The sequence below is a fragment of the Podarcis erhardii genome, assembly GCF_964252035.2.
Source record: "Podarcis erhardii genome assembly, chromosome: 3".
NCBI lineage: Eukaryota > Metazoa > Chordata > Lepidosauria > Squamata > Lacertidae > Podarcis > Podarcis erhardii.
Window position 1 is genome coordinate 117,927,256 of NC_138507.1, and position 22,244 is coordinate 117,949,499.

General features: G+C 47.9%; 1 long non-coding RNA gene across 1 annotated transcript; it reads right to left on the bottom strand.

Moving 5' to 3' along the window:
- Positions 1 to 2,471: 2,471 nt before the first annotated feature.
- Positions 2,472 to 5,547, bottom strand: LOC309338842. The gene is made up of 3 exons (XR_014155078.1): positions 5,427 to 5,547; positions 4,494 to 4,580; positions 2,472 to 2,861 (listed from the first exon to the last, which is right to left on the bottom strand). It is a non-coding gene; the product is annotated as an uncharacterized lncRNA (long non-coding RNA).
- Between the last annotated feature and the right edge of the window lie 16,697 nt (positions 5,548 to 22,244).

The window sequence follows — 22,244 nt, forward strand, 5'->3', positions numbered from 1 at the left end:
CAGTATTTATAGGATCATAAGAAAAGCCAACTGGATCAGGCCAAAGGCCTCATCCTCCATGAATTTGTCCAATTCCCTTTTAAAGCCATCCAAGTTGGAGGCCACAGTTTAATTGTGCACTGCAGGAAGAAGCATTTTCCTTTATCTGTCCTGGATCTTCCAACATTCAGACACATTGGATGTCCACGAGTTATAAGAGAGGGAGAAAACCTCTTTCTCCATCCCATGCATAATTTTACCAGCTTCCATAATTTTCTCTTACTTGTTTTTTTATTTAAACTAAAACATCCCTTTCCTCACAGTTGCTCCATCCTCTTTATCATTTACAGATAGGTAGCCGTGTTGGTCTGCCATGGTCAAAACAAAATAAAAAAATTCCTTCCAGTAGCACCTTAAAGACCAACTGAGTTAGTTCTAGGTATGAGCTTTCGTGTGCATGCACACTTCTTCAGATACTGAAGAAGTATCTGAAGAAGTGTGCATGCACACGAAAGCTCATACCTAGAACTAACTCAGTTGGTCTTTAAGGTGCTACTGGAAGGAATTTTTTTATTTTGTTTTGACCTCTTTATCATTGTTTGCCCTTTTCTGAGATATTTATTTTTTTATTCCCCAGAGCCCAACATTTTCTGTTTCTAAAGATTGGCTTCCCTAACCTGTCTCCTCTGGGATTTAGCTTTATTCCACCTCCCAGTGTCAAGCTCCTCCACCTTCTCTTCATTGTCTTATTAAGAGACAGGATCCATCCAAGTGAATTATGTGACCAGCCTGGATAGCTCAGTTGGTTAGAGTGTGGTGCTGATAATGGCAAGGTTGCAGGTTTGATCCCCGTATGGGACAACTGCATCTTCCTGCATTGCAGGGGGTTGGAGCAGATGGTCCTCAGGGTCCCTTTCAACTCTACAACTCTATGATTTTATAAAGAAGGGTGGACTAGGATGCTGGAAAAGGGGCTGGAAAAGACGTCAGCTGCCCTACTATGTAGTGAAGGTGCTACCTTAGGCTGTAGATGTAGGGCACCACCAGTGCTACAAGTGTCAAGGGTGCTCAGTGAAACAGAGGGCCCACTAACAAAAGCTTTTCCTGAACAACTCTCCTCTTTACCATTGCAGTTGGCTGGTTCACCTTTTTCTCCCCTTGCCCAAGGCAACTTTGGTGGTAAGAAGGCAGTGAAGTAGGTGTGAGTTCCTGCTTGCTCATCAACTCTCTGCTTGGAGTATGGTGTTAAGGAGCTAAACACAGAGAGGGAGGAGGAGGAGGAGGAGGAGGAGGAGGAGGAGGAGGAGGAGGAGGAGGAGAAGAAGAAGAAGAAGAAGAAGAAGAAGAAGAAGAAGAAGAAGAGGAGGAGGAAGAAGAAGAAGAAGAAGAAGAGTAGTTTGGATTTGATATCTCGCTTTAGCACTACCCAAAGGAGTCTCAAAGCGGCTAACATTCCCCTTTTCCTTCATTCCCCACAACAAACACTCTGTGAGGTGAGTGAGGCTGAGAGACTTCAGAGAAGTGTGACTAGCCCAAGGTCACCCAGCAGCCGCATGTGGAGGAGCAGACACATGAACCTGGTTCACCAGATTACGAGTCTACCGCTCTTAACCACTACACCACACTGGGAGGGACCTGAGAAGCTCCCTGATACTAAATAAGAGCACAAATCCATCTAGCTCAATAGTTTTCAACAGTCTTTCCCCAACCCTACCTAGAGATGCTGGAGACTGAACCTGCTACAAAGCAGATGCCCTTCCTCCATGGGAAGAGGGGACCATGAGGGTACCTTTCCCAAGGACTCTCCAGAATCTGGAGTTGGCACTGAGTGGCATTCACAGCAGCAGAGTTGGAGACCAGGAGATGGAAAGGAAGATCATCTACTTTCCTTTTTACCCAGGCTGGTGCAGAAGAACTTCCCAATAAATTAAGCCCTGTGTGTATTATTGGAATCAGCATGTGCCATTTGGGTTTGCATCCTCATGCATCAAAGCATCCTGGTCTACAAATGATACTGACAGCCTTGGGATGGTTCCACATAGAATTCTTGGAGGTCTATACCAAGACATACTGAACTAAGCATTCAGCAGGGACACAGGTGGCGCTGTGGTCTAAACCACTGAGCCTCTTGGGCTCGCCGATTAGAAGGTTGGCAGTTTGAATCCCCACTACGGAGTGAGCTCCCGTTGCTCTGTCCCAGCTCCTGCCAACCTAGCATTTCGAAAGCGTGCCAGTACAAGTAGGTAAATAGGTACCACTGTGGCAGGAAGGTAAACGGTGTTTCTGTGCTCTCTGGTTTCCATCACGGTGTTCAGTTGTGCCAGAAGTGGTTTAGTAATGCTGGCCACACGGCCCAAAAAGCTCTGTGGACAAAACCAGCTCCCTCGGCCTGAAAGCGAGATGAGCACCGCAACCCCAAAGTCGCCTTTGCCTGGACTTAACTGTCCAGGGGTCCTTTACCTTTACCTTTAAGCATTCAGCATCCCAACAAATTTGCCCCTCCTTCCACAGGGGAACTTTATTTGCCAAGCATAGATACATAAAAATATGACTGAAATAAAACCTTAGATGATGTCTGAACAATCAATGAGGATTCCTGAACAATCAATGCTGGTTGTTCCCAAGTGTTGTTTCAGAATGGCGAGGAAGGCCTTGCTGACAGAAGTCATTGCAGCTGAGCTTCCAGCAGCCAACTTGAAGAACAGGTGAGATGGGTGAGGATGCACATGAAGGCTAATCACCCATCTTTGCGCAGCAGACTCTTTTGAAATGGCAGGGCACATCCAGGAATAGACCCGAAGGACAGGTCTGATTGACTGGCTGAATGCAGTACCCTCCCATGGAGGAGCAAGTAAGAAGTGCGGCATCTGCAGGGCTGTCTTCTGTAGAAACAACAACAGAAGGTTTAGAATCACAGAGCTGGACCACCTAGTTCAGTCTTCATCAACCTGGTGTCTTTCATGTATTTGCAACTCCCATCATCCCTAGCCAACCCCTTGGATGGGGCCAATGGTAGTTGGAGTCCAAAACACTTAAAGGGCACGAAATGGGCAAAGTCTGATCTGATTTTTAGAGGACATCCAAAAATGAAGCACCCCTGATAAAGTCAGCCTCTGCTAAAAAAAGGAGAGTGAACAACCTTCTGAGGCCCTCTGTCCCACCATTCAACAGCTTCAGGAAGTTCTTCCTTGTACTTAATCTACTTTCCCTTTTTGCCATTTGAAGCACCCTTTGGTTTAGATTCTAACATGTGGAGTAGTTTTCCCCAACCTGATGACCTCTATATTTTTTGGGTGGCATCTCAACCACCGGCCTTGGGTGAGGCTGCAGCAACCTTGAGAACCCTTGGCAGCCCACTTTGTTTTAGACTTAAACCATCTGCCTCAGAAGATCAATGCTAGTGTTTTCCTTTTGCCTAACTTGGTCTGGTCCACTACCAGTGACTGATATTGGTGGATACTGGGGTATCTCTGGAAGCAGAATTTGACCAGAAGCAGGGGAGCAGGGAAGTGTCCAAATCTGCTAGAAGGGCATGCCTGAAGTAAGGAAATAAGGAAAGAGACTGCCAGTGAAATTGGTGCCAGGCTGCAATTTGAAAAGAAGAACATCTGTAAATAGCCTTCTGTAGAAAGATAAGGAGAAAATCAGATCAGGAGCTGGAGAAAACAATGGAGGTCAAGTCTAGGCCAATACCTCCCAAAAACAGCAAAACAACTAAAGATTAGTGAACTTTTAATGACTACAACTTCCACCTTCCCTGACAATCTATCTATAAAACACACAGAGACTGTGGCCAATTATTTCATCATTTTTTGCTATTCTTCTTCTTAATCTTTCTTGGAAATTTTCCAATAACGCATACGGCAAGCCTTACCTTCTATGGTGGGAATGGGGGACTTCGAAACATATATTAAGAATTTACAAGTATGTGTTTTAGAACAGAAAAAATGAACCTATATATTTAGCTCAGTATATTAGAACAAATAAATGATTTATTCCCCTGATATTTTTAACACGATTCTAACCCGACTGACTATTCTCTGCTATTGTAATTTTGTAGCTTTCCCCATTTATTATATTTCATTTTTGCATGTACAGTCATACTTCGTGTTGCGTTAGGTTCATGTTGTGTCTTTTTGGCTTGCGAACGCAGCAAACCCCGAAGTGTATACTTCCGGGTTTCGCCACTCGTGTGTGCGCAGAAGCGTTCTGCAAGCTTTGCACATGCACAGAAGTGCTCCATCACGTTGTGCATATGCACAGAAGCGGCGCTCTAGTTACGCACTTTTTGGGGTGCAAACGACACCCCGGAACTGATTGAGTCTGTAACTAGAGGTAGCACTGAATGCTTTAATTGTTGCTGCAAACAGCCCTGGGAATAGAGTTAGAGGATGGAATAAAAACAAATATTAGAGCTGTGCTCCAGATCCAGCTGGATCCTGGAGCCCAAGCCAAATCAGAACATGAACATGGGGGGTGGGGTAGGGTGTGGCACATGTTGTGTCATTGCTCACCTTGAACAGTCCATAATAATAGTAAGATGGCAGCAGAGAGGCAATGAAGGATCTTCATGACTGAAGTTCAGCTGGAGTCTCGGTAACCTTAGAAAGAAGACACACTGAGATGAAAGCAGACTGGATAAGAAATTTGTGCACTTATTAAGCCAGGGGTTGCCAGTGTAGTGTCCATGGGCACCGGTGTGCCCCCAATACCTCCTATGGTGCCCACAAAGGCACTCTGTAAATATCTCCTCATCAATCCCTGAAAAACAAGATGCTCTTACTGTCCAGTCTCTGTTTGTGCTGGCTTAGACCCTCCTACGTTGAATACACCCCCTTAAAGATGCCTGTATTTCACTGAATGCCAGGACTGGACACCCACCCTCCCATCAGTTCTGGACAGACAGGAGAAGAGCTTCTCTCTGCAAGCCAACACAGTGATGGATAATAAAGTATAAATAGCAACAATTGCAAGCGCTCCAATTGGAGAACAGCCTTTACCAAAGGTGTTACATGGACTTTGAAGAAACTCGAATTCAGGAATTCAGGTCGAAAGGGAGAAACGTGCTAAGAGGAAGGCACATTTGGCAAACCCTCACCATGATCAACTCCTGCCCGGAAACCTATGCCCCCACTGTGGAAGGATGTGTGGATCCAGAATTGGCCTACACAGTCACTGTTAAGCCCATGTTCATGGAAGGCAATCTTACTCGGCTACGAGTGATCACCAAAGCAGAAGGATGATGAAAGTACTGAAAAGCAGATAGGGAGGGAGGTGCCTACACCATTTGGTGACCCTGCCTCTTTCTCTGCACTGTCAAGATGTGGCAACCTTTATGCCACGCCCCTGTGGCAGCCATTTTGTGGCTGGTGCCCATGGCAAATGTGCCCAAAAGGTCTGCTTTGACCCCTCTCCTAGTCTAACCAGCTCACCACACTGGGGCTCACCCATGGATCCTTTTGTGATGACAGTAGCACTGTAAATACTGGAGCTTGCTCAGAATTCCAAGGAGGAACAGGTTTGTCAGTTGGTAGGAAGGCAGTTACAGTGGCCTGAAAGAGGAAGACCCCCCCCCCTCTCTCTCTCTCTCTCTCTCTCTCTGTGTGTGTGTGTGTGTGTGTGTGTGTGTGTGTGTGTGTGTTACACAGTGCAATTCTATATCTGCCTCCTCAGAGAGACTGCTATATGCATTTAGATGGAAAGACACAACTGTACCCACTATAGAAGAATGGCTGATAAAATCATTGGATCTGGCTGAGATGGTGAAGTTAACATGTTTAACGATGGAAAAATAATTGCTGGCATTTGTTAAGGGTGGGAAATTTCTTATGGACTTTGTGTGTGAAAGACAAAATGGACTTGTAATATTATATGTATATTATATGTAGCTGCAGGACAGAGAGCCAGAAGTCCCTTTACTTTTTTCCTTTATTTTGGTAGTTCTTTGCATCTTTCCCTTTTCTCTCCATTTCTCTTTTCCTTAGGTCTCTCCTTTTCTGGTCTTCTTTCTTGTTCTTCATTCTGACTTTGTTCTTTTTTTAGACTATGTAGCTGTCTTATCTTAGTATGTTATTTTAAGGTAAAGATAAAAAGGTAAAGGACCCCTGGACGGTTAAGACCAGTCCAAGGCGACTATGGGGTTGCGGTGCTCATCTTGCTTTCAGGCTGAGGGAGCCGGCGTTTGTCCACAGACAGTTTTCCAGGTCATGTGGCCAGCATGACTAAACTGCTACTGGTGCACGAAGGACGGTGACGAGTGCTTTGTAATGGGTATGTATTTCTGTAGATCTATGAATAAGTATCACACACACAAAAACACACACCTGCCTCCTCAGAAATAAATATCATTGGGCTCAGTGGGTTTTACTCCCAGGTCAATGTGTATAATGCTCAATCTCTCTCTCTCTCTTTTTTAAGTGAATGAAGTTCATGTCTCAACAGAAGTCATTCATATGCAATAACGTATCACGTGCCAAGTGTTCACATGATTTATGGGCTGGCTCACACTCAAACATGCATCAGATATTGGCCTCAGCATGCGACGATGCTTTGCATTACGCTCGTAATTTTCACATGGCTTCACGTGGATTCCAAAATAGCAGTCAGGTGCAACGATACGCAGACCTGACCCAGCACTCTCTGCAGCTGTGTGGTCTTTTTGAGTTTAGCCTTTGAAAATAAAAGGAAATCTAGAACAATCCAATTGCTTCCCCCCTCCCCGAGACACCTGTGCCTGGCCAGTTCCTCATAATAAGCACACAGAGAAAAACACACCTTGACAGGAAAATGAAAGAAAAAACCCTTTTACCTTTGTGATATTGGCTGCAGGGAGATCTTGCAGAGAGCCTCTCTGCCTATCTGACTCTGAGCTGAAAATGACTGCCATCCGGAAGCTCAGAGGTGTAGTTTCCTGCCAGGCTCATGGGGACTGTAGTTTTTTCAACTTCCTGATTCAAATGCCAAAGAAAGCAACATTCTGCAATATGCCTCTGAGTATCTGTTTCTGGGAACTGCAAATGGAGAGAGGTCTATTGTGACTGTTAGATAGATGTGCAAATATAGGATAGGGGACACCTGGCTTGACAGCAGACCATGTGAAACGGATATAGTTTTTAGTGGACCACAAGTCTGGCATGAGTCAACAGTGTGATGCAGCAGCAAAAATAAAACTAAATAAAACCAATGCAGTTCTAGGATGCATCAACAATAGAGTACAGCTCCAGTGAAGTAATAGTAATATAGTGGTACCTCGGGTTACAGACGCTTCAGGTTACAAATGCTTCAGGTTACAGACTCCGCTAACCCAGAAATAGTACTTTGGGTTAAGAACTTTGCTTCAGGATGAGAACAGAAATCATGCAGTGGCGCGGTGGCAGCGGGAGGCCCCACTAGCTAAAGTGGTACCTCAGGTTAAGAACAGTTTCAGGTTAAGAACGGACCTCCAGAACGAATTAAGTTCTTAACCCAAGGTACCACTGTAGAAGTAAAAAGATTTAGTTACAGGTAGGTAGCCATGTTGGTCTGCCGTAGTCGGGAGGGGGGGATTCCTTCCAGTAACACCTCAGAGACCAACTGAGTTTGTTCTTGGTATGAGCTTTCGTGTGCATGCACACTTCTTCAGATACACTGAAACAGAAGTCACCGGACCCTTATATATAGTGAGAGGGTGGGGAGGGGTATTACTCAGAAGGATGGTGGGAATGGGTGCTGACAACTGTTAACAACTGCAATTGGTCTTACAGGAAAAAGCAAGGGGTGAGATGGCAAAAAACAGCTTTATCATGTATAATGAGATAAGAATCCAATGTATCTATTCAGACCTGGTCTCTCCATGGTTTTAGGTTTGGTAATAAGTTGTAATTCAGCAACTTCACTTTCCAGTCTGTTTCTGAAATCCTTTTGTAATAAGACAGCTACTTTGAGATCTTGTATAGAATGTCCTGGGAGATTGAAGTGTTCTCCTAAAAGTGAAAATAAATTGACAAGCTGGAACATTTGCAGAGAAGGATGGCGAAGATGATCAAGGGTCTGGAAACTAAGCCTTATGAGGAACGGTTGAGGGATAAGAGGAGACTGACAGATGACAAGTTAGCCATATTCAAATTCATAAAGGGCTGTCACATGGAAGATGGAGCAAGCTGGTTTTCTCCGGCTCTGGAGGGTAGGAGTCAAACCATGCCAGGGATGCCAACTTGAATAAAATATTGGGGGCGGGCAGGTAAGCCATGGCCTGCATAACTGATCACATGACACAGTACACACACACCATTTGAATGGCAATGCCCATCAACTTTGGGGTGGCCCAGCCTCCTCGAATATTTTATTGGAGGGGGGCCTGAAGCCCCCCATCCGCTAGGATTTGGCTCCTATGAACCATGCAATTCCTCTCAGCTTGAATGCCAAAGGTTCCAGGTTTCTTCCCTGGCATCTCAAAGTAGAATTAGGAGAAATCGTTGCCTAAACCCCTGTCTATGGCTCGCAGCTGGCTTGTTGCTATTGGGATTCGGGGGAAATTGTTTTGGTGTGCATGTAAAGGGATATTTATATCACTTCCTCCTCCCCCCCCCCCAAAAAAAACATGCCAACCAAAACATTGATTCTTTGGAATTCATACTTATATGAATTTTGGGACAAGGAATCATAGGAGGATTGGCTCCTTGAAGGACATCTCCTAGCCCCTGCAATGTAGGATCTTATTCTCCAACCAGTGTTCGCAAGAATGCATATTTTAGGAGACAGCATGCATAAAAATGAAGATATTTGTTCCTATAACATACAAAAATGCATCTATATTCAGAGTGATCGCTTGCAAAAAAAAAAAAGTGTGCAAGTTAGTCAAAAGAGCTTATAAAAATGTTTTTATTAGAAGCAGTTTGGACTAAAAGGATGGTGAATTTTAATGAGGTTTTTGTTCAGACAAACTAATTGCTGCAAAATGTAGAGAAGTGAATTTAAGTTTGGAAACCAAGAGAACCGAAATAAACTGATCCCTCCATTCCTAGCTGCTATACAAAATTCATGCTAAGCTTGGGTCCAGGAAATACTTTCTCACTTCAAGATAGTATAGCAGAGTGGAAGGTGTCCAAGGCAGCCATTTCAGAGGCCTGAGACAAAACTCTTCTCCTGTTGCTGCAGAGAGCCTGTAGGGTGTGTACTTCGTGCAGTGCATAGTTAAACTGTGGAACTCCCTTACACAGGAGTCAGTGAAGGCAACCAACCTAGATGGCTTTGCTCTGCCCTCCACAGAAGCAACGCTTCTGAATACCAGCTGCTGGAAACTACAAAAGGGGAGAGCCCTCTCCTGTTCGAATCTCACAGGCATCTGGTTGGCCACTGTGAGAACAGGATGCTGGACTTGATGGGCCATCAGCCTCATCCAGCAGAGCTCCTCTTAGGTGCAACAGGCTTTTGTGGTGCTCCAGAAAGCCCCCCACAAAACCTGTTTGATCACAAGACAGAGAAACCAGTAGGAGAACACTTCAATCTCCCAGGACATTCTATACAAGATCTCAAAGTAGCTGTTTTACTACAAAGGAATTTCAGAAATAGACTGGAAAGAGAAGCTGCTGAATTACAACTTATCACCAAACTTAAAACCATGGAGAAACCTGGTCTGAACAAAGACCTTGGATTCTTATCTCATTATACATGACAAAGCCATTTTTCACCTTTTCACCCCTTGCTTTTTCCTGTTAGACCTATTGCAGTCGTTAAGAGTCGTCAACAGGCTCATCACAGCTATCTGCCAATCACCCATTCCCACCACCCTTCTGAGTAATACCCCTCCCCACCTTCTCACTATATAGAAGGGTCTGGAAACTTCTGTTTCAGTGTATCTGAAGAAGTGTGCATGCACACGAAAGCTCATACCTAGAACTGACTTAGTTGGTCTTTAAGGTGCTACTGGAAGGAATTTGTTTTGTTTTGACTATGGCAGACCAACACGGCTACCTATCTGTAACTGGATCACCCTTAAGTATGTGATGCTCATGGAAATGAATGTCTACTGTATTGCCATTATCTCTGCAAAGCTTCTATTCCAAGTGCCCATAGCATTATGAAAGAGCATTATGTTTCAAACTGTGTAACTCAAATAAGCCCCCACCCCCAAGGCTGTATGATACTACTGGAGCAAAATGCTTCCTTTTTAGATTTTGCATTGCTTCTCTAAAATTTGGACCCGGGGGTTTGACATGTGACGGCCAAATTAGGTAGCCTTGGATGCAACCACATCAATATGATGTAGACAGAGCTATAAAAAGGTAAAGGTAAAGGACCCCTGACTGTTAAGTGCTCATCTTGCTTTACAGGCCGAGGAAGACGGCGTTTGTCTGCAGACAGTTTTTCCGGGTCATGTGGCCAGCATGACTAAGCCACTTCTGGTACAACGGAACACTGAAACCTGAGCAGTGCACGGAAACGCCGTTTACTTTCCCGCTGGAGTGGTACCTATTTATCTACTTGCACTGACGTGCTTTTGAACTGCAAGGGACCGAGCAACGGGAGCTCACCCCGTTGTGGGGATTCGAACCGCTGACATTCTGATCGGCAAGCCCAAGAGGCTCAGTGGTTTAGTCCACAGCACCACACAGAGCTATAGTAAAGGGAAAGGGACCCCTGACCATTAGGTCCAGTCATGACCGACTCTGGGGTTGCGGTGCTCATCTCGCTTTATTGGCCGAGGGAGCCGGCATACAGCTTCCGGGTCATGTGGCCAGCATGACTAAGCCACTTCTGGTGAACCAGAGCAGCGCACGGAAATGCCGTTTACCTTCCCACCAGAGCGGTACCTATTTATCTACTTGCACTTTGATGTGCTTTCAAACTGCTAGGTTGGCAGGAGCAGGGACCGAGCAATGGGAGCTCACCCCGTCACGGGGATTCGAACCACCGACCTTCTGATCGGCAAGTCCTAGGCTTTGTGGTTTAACCCACGGTGCCACCCACATCCCCCTACTTTTCCTTAGGATGTCCCTATTTTCATTAGAGAAATGTTGAAGCGTATGGCGTTATTTGACTCCCGAGCTGTCTGAAGGCAATCCTGTATAGGAAAGTTTTTTCAGTATTTAATGTTTTATTATGTTTTTATATACAGTTGTACCTTGGTTGTCAAATGCCTTGCGACTCAAATGTTTTGGCTCCCAAACGCCGCAAACCCAGAAGTGAGTGTTCTTGTTGGCAAACATTCTTTGGAACCCAAATGTCCAACATGGCTTCTGATTGAGTGCAGGAAGTTCCTGCAGCCAATCAGAAGCCGCACCTTGGTTTTCAAACATTTTCAGAAGTCGAACGGACTTCCGGAATAGATTGCATTTGAGAACCAAGGTACAACTGTATATTGGAAGCTGCCCAGAGTGGCTGGGGCAACCCAATAAGATGTGTGGGGTGTAAATAGTAAAATAATCATTATGGAATGGGACGTCCCTATTTTCATCGGAGAAATGTTGGAGGGTATGTGATAACAATGGATCAAGTTCATCAGTTTTGTTGAATTAATTAAACTAAATGGGATTTGAATTAATGCGTAATAAATTGTTACTGTTTTGACTTTTATTGTGCTCTGACCATCCTTAGTGAGTCATGCAAACTGCAAATCTGAATGATGCTTTTTATTGGGTAGGTTAGGAGATTATTTTTGGAAGCAAGGATGTGTTAAGTATAGCAATTTGATTCACTGAGATGGTAAATGCTTGTATGCATTGTTGTTGTTGTTTAGTCGTTTAGTCGTTTAGTCGCGTCCGACTCTTCGTGACCCCATGGACCAGAGCACACCAGGCACTCCTGTGTTCCACTGCCTCCCGCAGTTTGGTCAGACTCATGTTTGTAGCTACGAGAACACTGTCCAACCATCTTGCCCTCTGTCGTTCCCTTCTCCTTGTGCCCTCCATCTTTCCCAACATCAGGGTCTTTTCCAGGGAGTCTTCTCTTCTCATGAGGTGGCCAAAGTATTGGAGCCTCAGCTTCACGATCTGTCCTTCCAGTGAGCACTCAGGGCTGATTTCCTTCAGAATGGAGAGGTTTGATCTTCTTGCAGTCCATGGGACTCTCAAGAGTCTCCTCCAGCACCACAATTCAAAAGCATCAGTTCTTCGGCGATCAGCCTTCTTGATGGTCCAGCTCTCACTTCCATACATCACTACCGTGAAAACCATGGCTTTAACTATACGGACCTTTGTTGGCAAGGTGATGTCTCTGCTTTTTAAGACGCTGTCTAGGCTTGCCATCGCCTTTCTCCCAAGGAGCAGGCGTCTTTTAATTTCTTGACTGCTGTCACCATCTGCAGTGATCATGGAGCCCAAGAAAGTAAAATCTCTCACTGCCTCCATTTCTTCCCCTTCTATTTGCCAGGAGGTGATGGGACCAGTGGCCATGATCTTCGTTTTTTTGATGTTGAGCTTCAGACCATATTTTGCGCTCTCCTCTTTCACCCTCATTAAAAAGTTATTTAATTCCTCCTCACTTTCTGCCATCAAGGTTGTGTCATCTGCATACCTGAGGTTGTTTATATTTCTTCCGGCAATCTTAATTCCGGCTTCGGATTCATCCAGCCCAGCCTTTCGCATGATGAATTCTGCATATAAGTTAAATAAGCAGGGAGACAATATGCAGCCTTGCCGTACTCCTTTCCCAATTTTGAACCAATCAGTTGTTCCATATCCAGTTCTAACTGTAGCTTCTTGTCCCACATAGAGATTTCTCAGGAGACAGATGAGGTGATCAGGCACTCCCATTTCTTTAAGAACTTGCCATAGTTTGCTGTGGTCGACACAGTCAAAGGCTTTTGCATAGTCAATGAAGCAGAAGTAGATGTCTTTCTGGAACTCTCTAGCTTTCTCCATAATCCAGCGCATGTTTGCAATTTGGTCTCTGGTTCCTCTGCCCCTTCGAAATCCAGCTTGCACTTCTGGGAGTTCTCGGTCCACATACTGCTTAAGCCTGCCTTGTAGAATTTTAAGCATAACCTTGCTAGGGTGTGAAATGAGTGCAATTGTGCGGTAGTTGGAGCATTTTTTGGCACTGCCCTTCTTTGGGATTGGGATGTAGACTGATCTTCTCCAATCCTCTGGCCACTGCTGAGTTTTCCAAACTTGCTGGCATATTGAGTGTAGCACCTTAACAGCATCATCTTTTAAAAGTTTAAATAGTTCAGCTGGAATATCATCACTTCCACTGGTCTTGTTATTTGCAGTGCTTTCTAAGGCCCATTTGACTTCACTCTCCAGGATGTCTGGCTCAAGGTCAGCAACCACACTACCTGGGGTGTACGAGCCATCCATATCTTTCTGGTATAATTCCTCTGTGTATTCTTGCCACCTCTTCTTGATGTCTTCTGCTTCTGTTAGGTCCTTACCACTTTTGTCCTTTATTATGGTAATCTTTGTATGAAATGTTCCTTTCATATCTCCAATTTTCTTGAACAGATCTCTGGTTCTTCCCATTCTGTTGTTTTCCTCTATTTCTTTGCATTGCTCGTTTAAGAAGGCCTTCTTGTCTCTCCTTGCTATTTTTTGGAAATCTGCATTCAATTTCCTGTATCTTTCACTATCTCCCTCGCATTTTGCTTGCCTTCTCTCCCCTGCTCTTTGTAAGGCCTCGTTGGACAGCCACTTTGCTTTCTTGCATTTCCTTTTCATTGGGATGGTTTTCGTTGCTGCCTCCTGTATAATGTTGCGAGCTTCCACCCATAGTTCTTCAGGCACTCTGTCCAACAAATCTAAATCCTTAAACCTGTTCCTCACTTCCACTGTGTATTCATAAGGGATTTGATTCAGATTGTATCTTACCGGCCCAGTGGTTTTTCCTACTTTCTTCAGTTTAATGTATGCAATACTATGTGTTTAAATTAGATTGATTGGTAACTGATTGGTTGGTAACTAGAGAGTTCTCTAGTAGTTCTTATGTGGTTGGCTAACAATGGTCACATGGGGGTATCTTGTGAAGGAGAGACTCAATTTATGTGAAGCAAGATGACTGTGTTTTAGAATCCACTGTGAACACTGCTGAGTTGAATAGCGTATTGGAGTGCTTCTTCTCTGCTTGAAAAAAAGAAAGCAAAGATGCAGGAGAAGGTAAAAGTGGAAATAGATCTAGAGAGTCAAATTTAAAATTGTCATTAATGGGCCAGATATCTGTGGTTAAGATGAATGTATTGCCAAAGATGTTGTTTCTGTTTCAAGCACTCCCAATCATTGGTAATGTGAAATGCTTTAAAGAATGGCAGAAAGTTTTATCTAGATTTATCTGGCAGGGGGGGGGGGGGAAACCCAGAATTAAATATAAATTACTAACAGATTTAAAAGAAAGAGGGGGATTTTCCCTGCCAGATGTGAAGATATATTTTGAAGCCGCAGCTATTTGCTGGGTAAAGGAATGTATACAGCTAGATAATGCAGATGTTCTTGACTTGGAGGGATTTGACAATGTGTTCGGATGGCTTGCTTATTTATGGTATGACAAGATAAAGGCCCATAATGGCTTTAAAAATCATGTAATTAGATAATCACTATATAATGTCTGGATAAAATATAAAGATCTCTTAGAAAGGAAAACACCCAGGTGGCTCTCACCAATGGAGGCAAAGGCCCAGACAAAGTCAAATTTGGAGACTAAATGGTTGAGATATTCAGATTGTTGGAAGATAAAGAAGGATTCAAATAAAGACCATATGATCAATTCAAAGAAAGGAGAATACATTTGGATTATGATAGGTAGAGGTACCCTAAAAAGTCAGACACACATATTTTTAATTGCTACCTGGGAGCCTTCAACTGTAAATGATGAGGGATGAGATTGGGAAGAGTACATTTGGTCCCTCCAGATATTGTTGGGCTACAACTCCCATCAACCCTGTTCCTTCTGTCTGGAGCTGATGAGAGCTGGATTCAAGGAACATACTGAGCTCTGCTGCTTTACCTTTTCCACGCCTTAGCCAATGCACATACTCTGATCCATAGGAGCCAACTTCTAGGGGCCAAAGTCCTGTCACCCCCCAATAACCCCCCCCCCAGTTGATGGGCATTGCCACTCAAATAGTGTGTGCGTGCCCCATGTGATCAATTATGTGGAGCGGAGCTTACCTGCACACATGCCTCCCCCCCCCATATTTTATTCAAGTTGGCATCTCTGTCTTATCACTGATATGTGGTCTTTTCCATGGTCCTCTCCCGCACCCTGTCTCACACAGTACAACAATTTCTCACATCACACACAACCATATATCAGCTTGATTGAGGATCACAAAATGGAAGTTGCTGCTTTATTGATATATTTTTTTAAGATGCTGAGCACACAGTTACACATTTATACCATATTTGTTGTGTTTACCAAGTCCCATAGGCATTCACTTTTCTGACTTGGACAGTCATTGCACGGCTTAGTTTCAACACTGCCATGTTGACTTTTGCAAATTTGTGCTACTTGTCAGGTCACCAAAGGGAACAACATTTTCTGCCAGGACCACACTGGATCTGAATCTGTAGAGTCTTCCTGCATTTTGCTCTTTTTGGTCGACAGACACCTCCCAGCTTTCGGCAATGCAGGGCCCCTGAATGAAAGAGACACATAACTCTGTCATGATTGGGAACTTATCCTGGGAGGAGGACAAGGAAGAAGAAGAAGAAGAAGAAGAAGAAGAAGAAGAAGAAGAAGAAGAAGAAGAAGAAGAAGTAGTAGTTTGTATAAGATGGGGGACACCTGGCTTACTAGCAGTACATGTGCAAAGGATCTAGGGATCTTCACATTTTTTGCAGCACCAAAAAAAGAGCTAATGCTATTCTAGGCTGTATCAACAGAAATACAGTGGTACCTCAGGTTACAGATGCTTCAGGTTACAGACGCTTCAGGTTACAGACTCCACTAACCCAGAAATGGTACCTCGGTTTAAGAACTTTGCTTCAGGATGAGAATAGAAATCACACGGCGGCAGTGATAGGCCCCATTAGCTAAAGTGGTGCTTCAAGTTAAGACCAGTTTCAGGTTAAGAATGGACCTCTGGAACGAATTAAGTTCTTAACCTGAGGTAACACTGTATAGTGTCCAGATCAAGGGATGTAATAGTACTGCTCTATTCTGCCTTGGTCAGACCACACCTGTAATACCATGTCTAATGCTAGGCACCACAATTTAAGAAGGATGTTGACAAGCTGGAACGTGTGCAGAGGAGGGCAACCAAGATGATCAAGGGTCTGGAAACCAAGCCTTATGAGGAGCGGTTGAAGGAGCTACAGATGTTTAACCTGGAAAAGAGGGGACTGAGAGGAGATATGATAACCACCTTCAAATATGTCAAAGGCTGTCACATGGAGTGTTAGTTTTCTCCTGCTTGGGGTGGTGGTGGTTGTTATGATTAAAACGAATGGCTTCAAGGTAAAAGGAAGGAGATTCCAACTAAACATCAGGAAAAGCTTTCTGACAGTAAGAAATGTTCAAGAGTGAAACGGTCTCCTCACAGTCTGCTCACAGGCCACAACGGATCAAAGAAAACTGCCCATGTCCATTGAAAACTTCAATGCAGGATTTGAAATTGATGTTTGATCCAAAGAGCCAAAAATCACAATACGGCTCTGGAGGAGCTGCAGGGATCAGGGCAGTCTACAAACACGGACCTATGTGGCTGGACAAATCATGGACTGAAAATGGATGAACCCATTAAAAAAAAAAGAAACTAACTATCTAACTAACTAACTAAATAAATAGAAAAGCCTCCCAAATCAGGGAGTTCAGGATCTTACAGTTGTCACAGTGGCTAATGAGATTTGGACGTCACTAATCTCCCCTCCTCCAGCTAAGAGCAACGGGTATTCAAAGGAATACAGTGGTGCCTCGCAAGACGAAATTAATCCGTTCCGCGATTCTCTTCGTCTAGCGGTTTTTTCGTCTTGCGAAGCAAGCCCATTGACGGATTAGAGGATTAGCGCTATTAGCGGTTTAGCGGCTTTTAGCAGATCAGCTGATAAGCGGCTTATAAGAGGATCAGCTGATAAGCGGTTTAGCGGCTTAGGAAAAGGGGGGGAGAAAGGGGGAAAAACCCGGAGGAACTCGCAAGACATTTTGTCTTGCAAAGCAAGCCCATAGGGAAATTCGTTTTGCGAAGCACCTCCAAAACGGAAAACCCTTTCGTCTAGCGGGTTTTCCGTCTTGCGAGGCGTTCGTCTTGCGGGGCACCACTGTAAAGTGTCTGACATTGGGGGTAGAATGTAAGAATGCCTGTATAATCTCAATATCAAGGGGAAAATAGATACCCACCTCTGAGACCAGAAAAGAACTGTCTTAAGATACGGAAATGAAGGATGTGATCAAGGAGATCATACTCGGATTCCTCCTCAGAATCAGGATCACCTTCTGAAGGAAAATCAATTTCATCAAATGGGTCATCAGTTGAGGTGACTTTGTGCCCAGGGACTTGTGGTTCCTGTTGGGAAGGTGCAGATGAGGGGGCCTTCTCCTCAGGGACTTGCTCGTGTTGGGAAGGTGCAGATGAGGGGGCCTTCTCCTCAGGGACCTGCTCCTGTTGGGAAGGTGTAGATGTGGGGGCCTCCTCCTCAGGGACTTCCTCCTCCTGTTGGGAAGATGCAGATGAGGGGGCCTTCTCCTCAGGGACTTGCTGCTCCTGCTGGGAAGGTGTAGATGAGGTGGCCTTCTGGTCAGGGACTTGCTGCTCCTGCTGGGAAGGTGCAGATGAGGGGGCCTTCTCCTCAGGGACTTGCTGTTCCTGCTGGGAAGGTGCAGATGAGGGGGCCTTCTGCTCAGGGACTTGCTCCTGTTGGGAAGGTGCAGATGAGGGGGCCTTCTCCTCAGGGACTTGCTGTTCCTGCTGGGAAGGTGGAGATGAGGGGGCCTTCTCCTCAGGGATTTGCTGCTCCTGTTGGGAAGGTGCAGATGAGGGGGCCTTCTCCTCAGGGACCTGCTCCTGTTGGGAAGGTGGAGATGATGTGGCCTTCTGGTCAGGGACTTGCTGCTCCTGTAAAGGTGCAGATGAGGGGGCCTTCACCTCAGGGACTTGCTGCTCCTGCTGGGAAGGTGCAGATGAGGGGGCCTTCTCCTCAGGGACTTGCTGCTCCTGCTGGGAAGGTGCAGATGAGGTGGCCTTCTCCTCAGGGTCTTGCTCCTGTTGTGAAGGTGCAGATGAGGGGGCCTTCTCCTCAGGGACTTGCTCCTGTTGTGAAGGTGCAGATGAGGGGGGCTTCTGCTCAGGGACTTGCTCCTGTTGGGAAGGTGCAGATGAGGGGGCCTTCTCCTCAGGGACTTGCTCCTCCTGTTGGGAAGGTGCAGATGAGGGGGCCTTCTCCCCAGGGACTTGCTCCTCCTGCTGGGAAGGTGCAGATGAGGGGGCCTTCTCCCCAGGGACATGCTGCTCCTGCTGGGAAGGTGCAGATGAGGGGGCCTTCTCCTCAGGGACTTGCTGCTCCTGCTGATAAGGTGCAGATGAGGTGGCCTTCTGGTCAGGGACTTGCTGCTCCTGCTGGGAAGGTGCAGATGAGGGGGCCTTCTCCTCAGGGACTTGCTCCTCCTGTTGGGAAGGTGCAGATGAGGGGGCCTTCTCCTCGGGGACTTGCTCCTCCTGTTGGGAAGGTGCAGATGAGGGGGCCTTCTCCCCAGGGACTTGCTCCTCCTGTTGGGAAGGTGCAGATGAGGGGGCCTTCTCCCCAGGGACTTGCTCCTCCTGCTGGGAAGGTGCAGATGAGGGGGCCTTCTCCCCAGGGACATGCTGCTCCTGCTGGGAAGGTGCAGATGAGGGGGCCTTCTCCTCAGGGACTTGCTGCTCCTGCTGATAAGGTGCAGATGAGGGGGCCTTCTCCTCAGGGACTTGCTGCTCCTGCTGATAAGGTGCAGATGAGGGGGCCTTCTCCTCAGGGACTTGCTCCAGTTGTGAAGGTGCAGATGAGGGGGCCTTCTCCTCAGGGACTTGCTGCTCCTGCTGGGAAGGTGCAGATGAGGGGGCCTTCTCCTCAGGGACTTGCTCCTCCTGTTGGGAAGGTGCAGATGAGGTGGCCTTCTGCTCAGGGTCTTGCTCCTCCTGCTGGGAAGGTGGAGATGAGGGGGCCTTCTCCTCAGGGACTTGCTGTTCCTGCTGGGAAGGTGCAGATGAGGGGGCCTTCTGCTCAGGGACTTGCTCCTGTTGGGAAGGTGCAGATGAGGGGGCCTTCTGCTCAGGGTCTTGCTCCTCCTGCTGGGAAGGTGGAGATGAGGGGGCCTTCTCCTCAGGGACTTGCTGTTCCTGCTGGGAAGGTGCAGATGAGGGGGCCTTCTGCTCAGGGACTTGCTCCTGTTGGGAAGGTGCAGATGAGGGGGCCTTCTCCTCAGGGACTTCCTCTTCCTGTTGGGAAGGTGCAGATGAGGGGGCCTCCTCCTCAGGGACTTGCTCCTGTTCTGAAGGTGCAGATGAGGGGGGCTTCTGCTCAGGGACTTGCTCCTGTTGGGAAGGAGCAGATGAGGGGGCCTTCTCCTCAGGGACTTGCTCCTCCTGTTGGGAAGGTGCAGATGAGGGGGCCTTCTCCTCGGGGACTTGCTCCTCCTGTTGGGAAGGTGCAGATGAGGGGGCCTTCTCCCCAGGGACTTGCTCCTCCTGTTGGGAAGGTGCAGATGAGGGGGCCTTCTCCCCAGGGACTTGCTCCTCCTGCTGGGAAGGTGCAGATGAGGGGGCCTTCTCCCCAGGGACATGCTGCTCCTGCTGGGAAGGTGCAGATGAGGGGGCCTTCTCCTCAGGGACTTGCTGCTCCTGCTGATAAGGTGCAGATGAGGGGGCCTTCTCCTCAGGGACTTGCTGCTCCTGCTGAGAAGGTGCAGATGAGGGGACCTTCTCCTCAGGGACTTGCTCCAGTTGTGAAGGTGCAGATGAGGGGGCCTTCTCCTCAGGGACTTGCTGCTCCTGCTGGGAAGGTGCAGATGAGGGGGCCTTCTCCTCAGGGACTTGCTCCTCCTGTTGGGAAGGTGCAGAGGAGGGGGCCTTCTGCTCAGGGTCTTGCTCCTCTTGCTGGGAAGGTGGAGATGAGGGGGCCTTCTCCTCAGGGACTTGCTGTTCCTGCTGGGAAGGTGCAGATGAGGGGGCCTTCTGCTCAGGGACTTGCTCCTGTTGGGAAGGTGCAGATGAGGGGGCCTTCTCCTCAGGGACTTGCTGTTCCTGCTGGGAAGGTGCAGATGAGGGGGCCTTCTCCTCAGGGACTTGCTCCTCCTGTTGGGAAGGTGCAGATGAGGGGGCCTTCTGCTCAGGGTCTTGCTCCTCCTGCTGGGAAGGTGGAGATGAGGGGGCCTTCTCCTCAGGGACTTGCTGTTCCTGCTGGGAAGGTGCAGATGAGGGGGCCTTCTGCTCAGGGACTTGCTCCTGTTGGGAAGGTGCAGATGAGGGGGCCTTCTCCTCAGGGACTTGCTGCTCCTGCTGATAAGGTGCAGATGAGGGGGCCTTCTCCTCAGGGACTTGCTGTTCCTGCTGGGAAGGTGCAGATGAGGGGGCCTTCTCCTCAGGGACTTGCTCCTCCTGTTGGGAAGGTGCAGATGAGGGGGCCTTCTGCTCAGGGTCTTGCTCCTCCTGCTGGGAAGGTGGAGATGAGGGGGCCTTCTCCTCAGGGACTTGCTGTTCCTGCTGGGAAGGTGCAGATGAGGGGGCCTTCTGCTCAGGGACTTGCTCCTGTTGGGAAGGTGCAGATGAGGGGGCCTTCTCCTCAGGGACTTGCTGCTCCTGCTGATAAGGTGCAGATGAGGGGGCCTTCTCCTCAGGGACTTGCTCCAGTTGTGAAGGTGCAGATGAGGGGGCCTTCTCCTCAGGGACTTGCTGCTCCTGCTGGGAAGGTGCAGATGAGGGGGCCTTCTCCTCAGGGACTTGCTCCTCCTGTTGGGAAGGTGCAGATGAGGTGGCCTTCTGCTCAGGGTCTTGCTCCTCCTGCTGGGAAGGTGGAGATGAGGGGGCCTTCTCCTCAGGGACTTGCTGTTCCTGCTGGGAAGGTGCAGATGAGGGGGCCTTCTCCTCAGGGACTTGCTCCTGTTGGGAAGGTGCAGATGAGGGGGCCTTCTGCTCAGGGTCTTGCTCCTCCTGCTGGGAAGGTGGAGATGAGGGGGCCTTCTCCTCAGGGACTTGCTGTTCCTGCTGGGAAGGTGCAGATGAGGGGGCCTTCTGCTCAGGGACTTGCTCCTGTTGGGAAGGTGCAGATGAGGGGGCCTTCTGCTCAGGGTCTTGCTCCTCCTGCTGGGAAGGTGGAGATGAGGGGGCCTTCTCCTCAGGGACTTGCTGTTCCTGCTGGGAAGGTGCAGATGAGGGGGCCTTCTGCTCAGGGACTTGCTCCTGTTGGGAAGGTGCAGATGAGGGGGCCTTCTCCTCAGGGACTTCCTCTTCCTGTTGGGAAGGTGCAGATGAGGGGGCCTTCTCCTCAGGGACTTGCTCCTGTTGTGAAGGTGCAGATGAGGGGGGCTTCTGCTCAGGGACTTGCTCCTGTTGGGAAGGAGCAGATGAGGGGGCCTTCTCCTCAGGGACTTGCTCCTCCTGTTGGGAAGGTGCAGATGAGGGGGCCTTCTCCTCGGGGACTTGCTCCTCCTGTTGGGAAGGTGCAGATGAGGGGGCCTTCTCCCCAGGGACTTGCTCCTCCTGTTGGGAAGGTGCAGATGAGGGGGCCTTCTCCCCAGGGACTTGCTCCTCCTGCTGGGAAGGTGCAGATGAGGGGGCCTTCTCCCCAGGGACATGCTGCTCCTGCTGGGAAGGTGCAGATGAGGGGGCCTTCTCCTCAGGGACTTGCTGCTCCTGCTGATAAGGTGCAGATGAGGGGGCCTTCTCCTCAGGGACTTGCTGCTCCTGCTGAGAAGGTGCAGATGAGGGGGCCTTCTCCTCAGGGACTTGCTGCTCCTGCTGGGAAGGTGCAGATGAGGGGGCCTTCTCCTCAGGGACTTGCTGCTCCTGTTGGGAAGGTGCAGATGAGGGGGCCTTCTGCTCAGGGACTTGCTGCTCCTGCTGGGAAGGTGCAGATGAGGTGGCCTTCTCCTCAGGGTCTTGCTGCTCCTGTAAAGGTGCAGATGAGGGGGCCTTCTCCTCAGGGACTTGCTGCTCCTGCTGGGAAGGTGCAGATAAGGGGGCCTTCTCCTCAGGGACTTGCTGCTCCTGCTGGGAAGGTGCAGATGAGCGGGCCTTCTCCTCAGGGACTTGCTGCTCCTGCTGGGAAGTTGCAGATGAGGTGGCCTTCTCCTCAGGGTCTTGCTCCTGTTGTGAAGGTGCAGATGAGGGGGCCTTCTCCTCAGGGACTTGCTCCTGTTGTGAAGGTGCAGATGAGGGGGGCTTCTCCTCA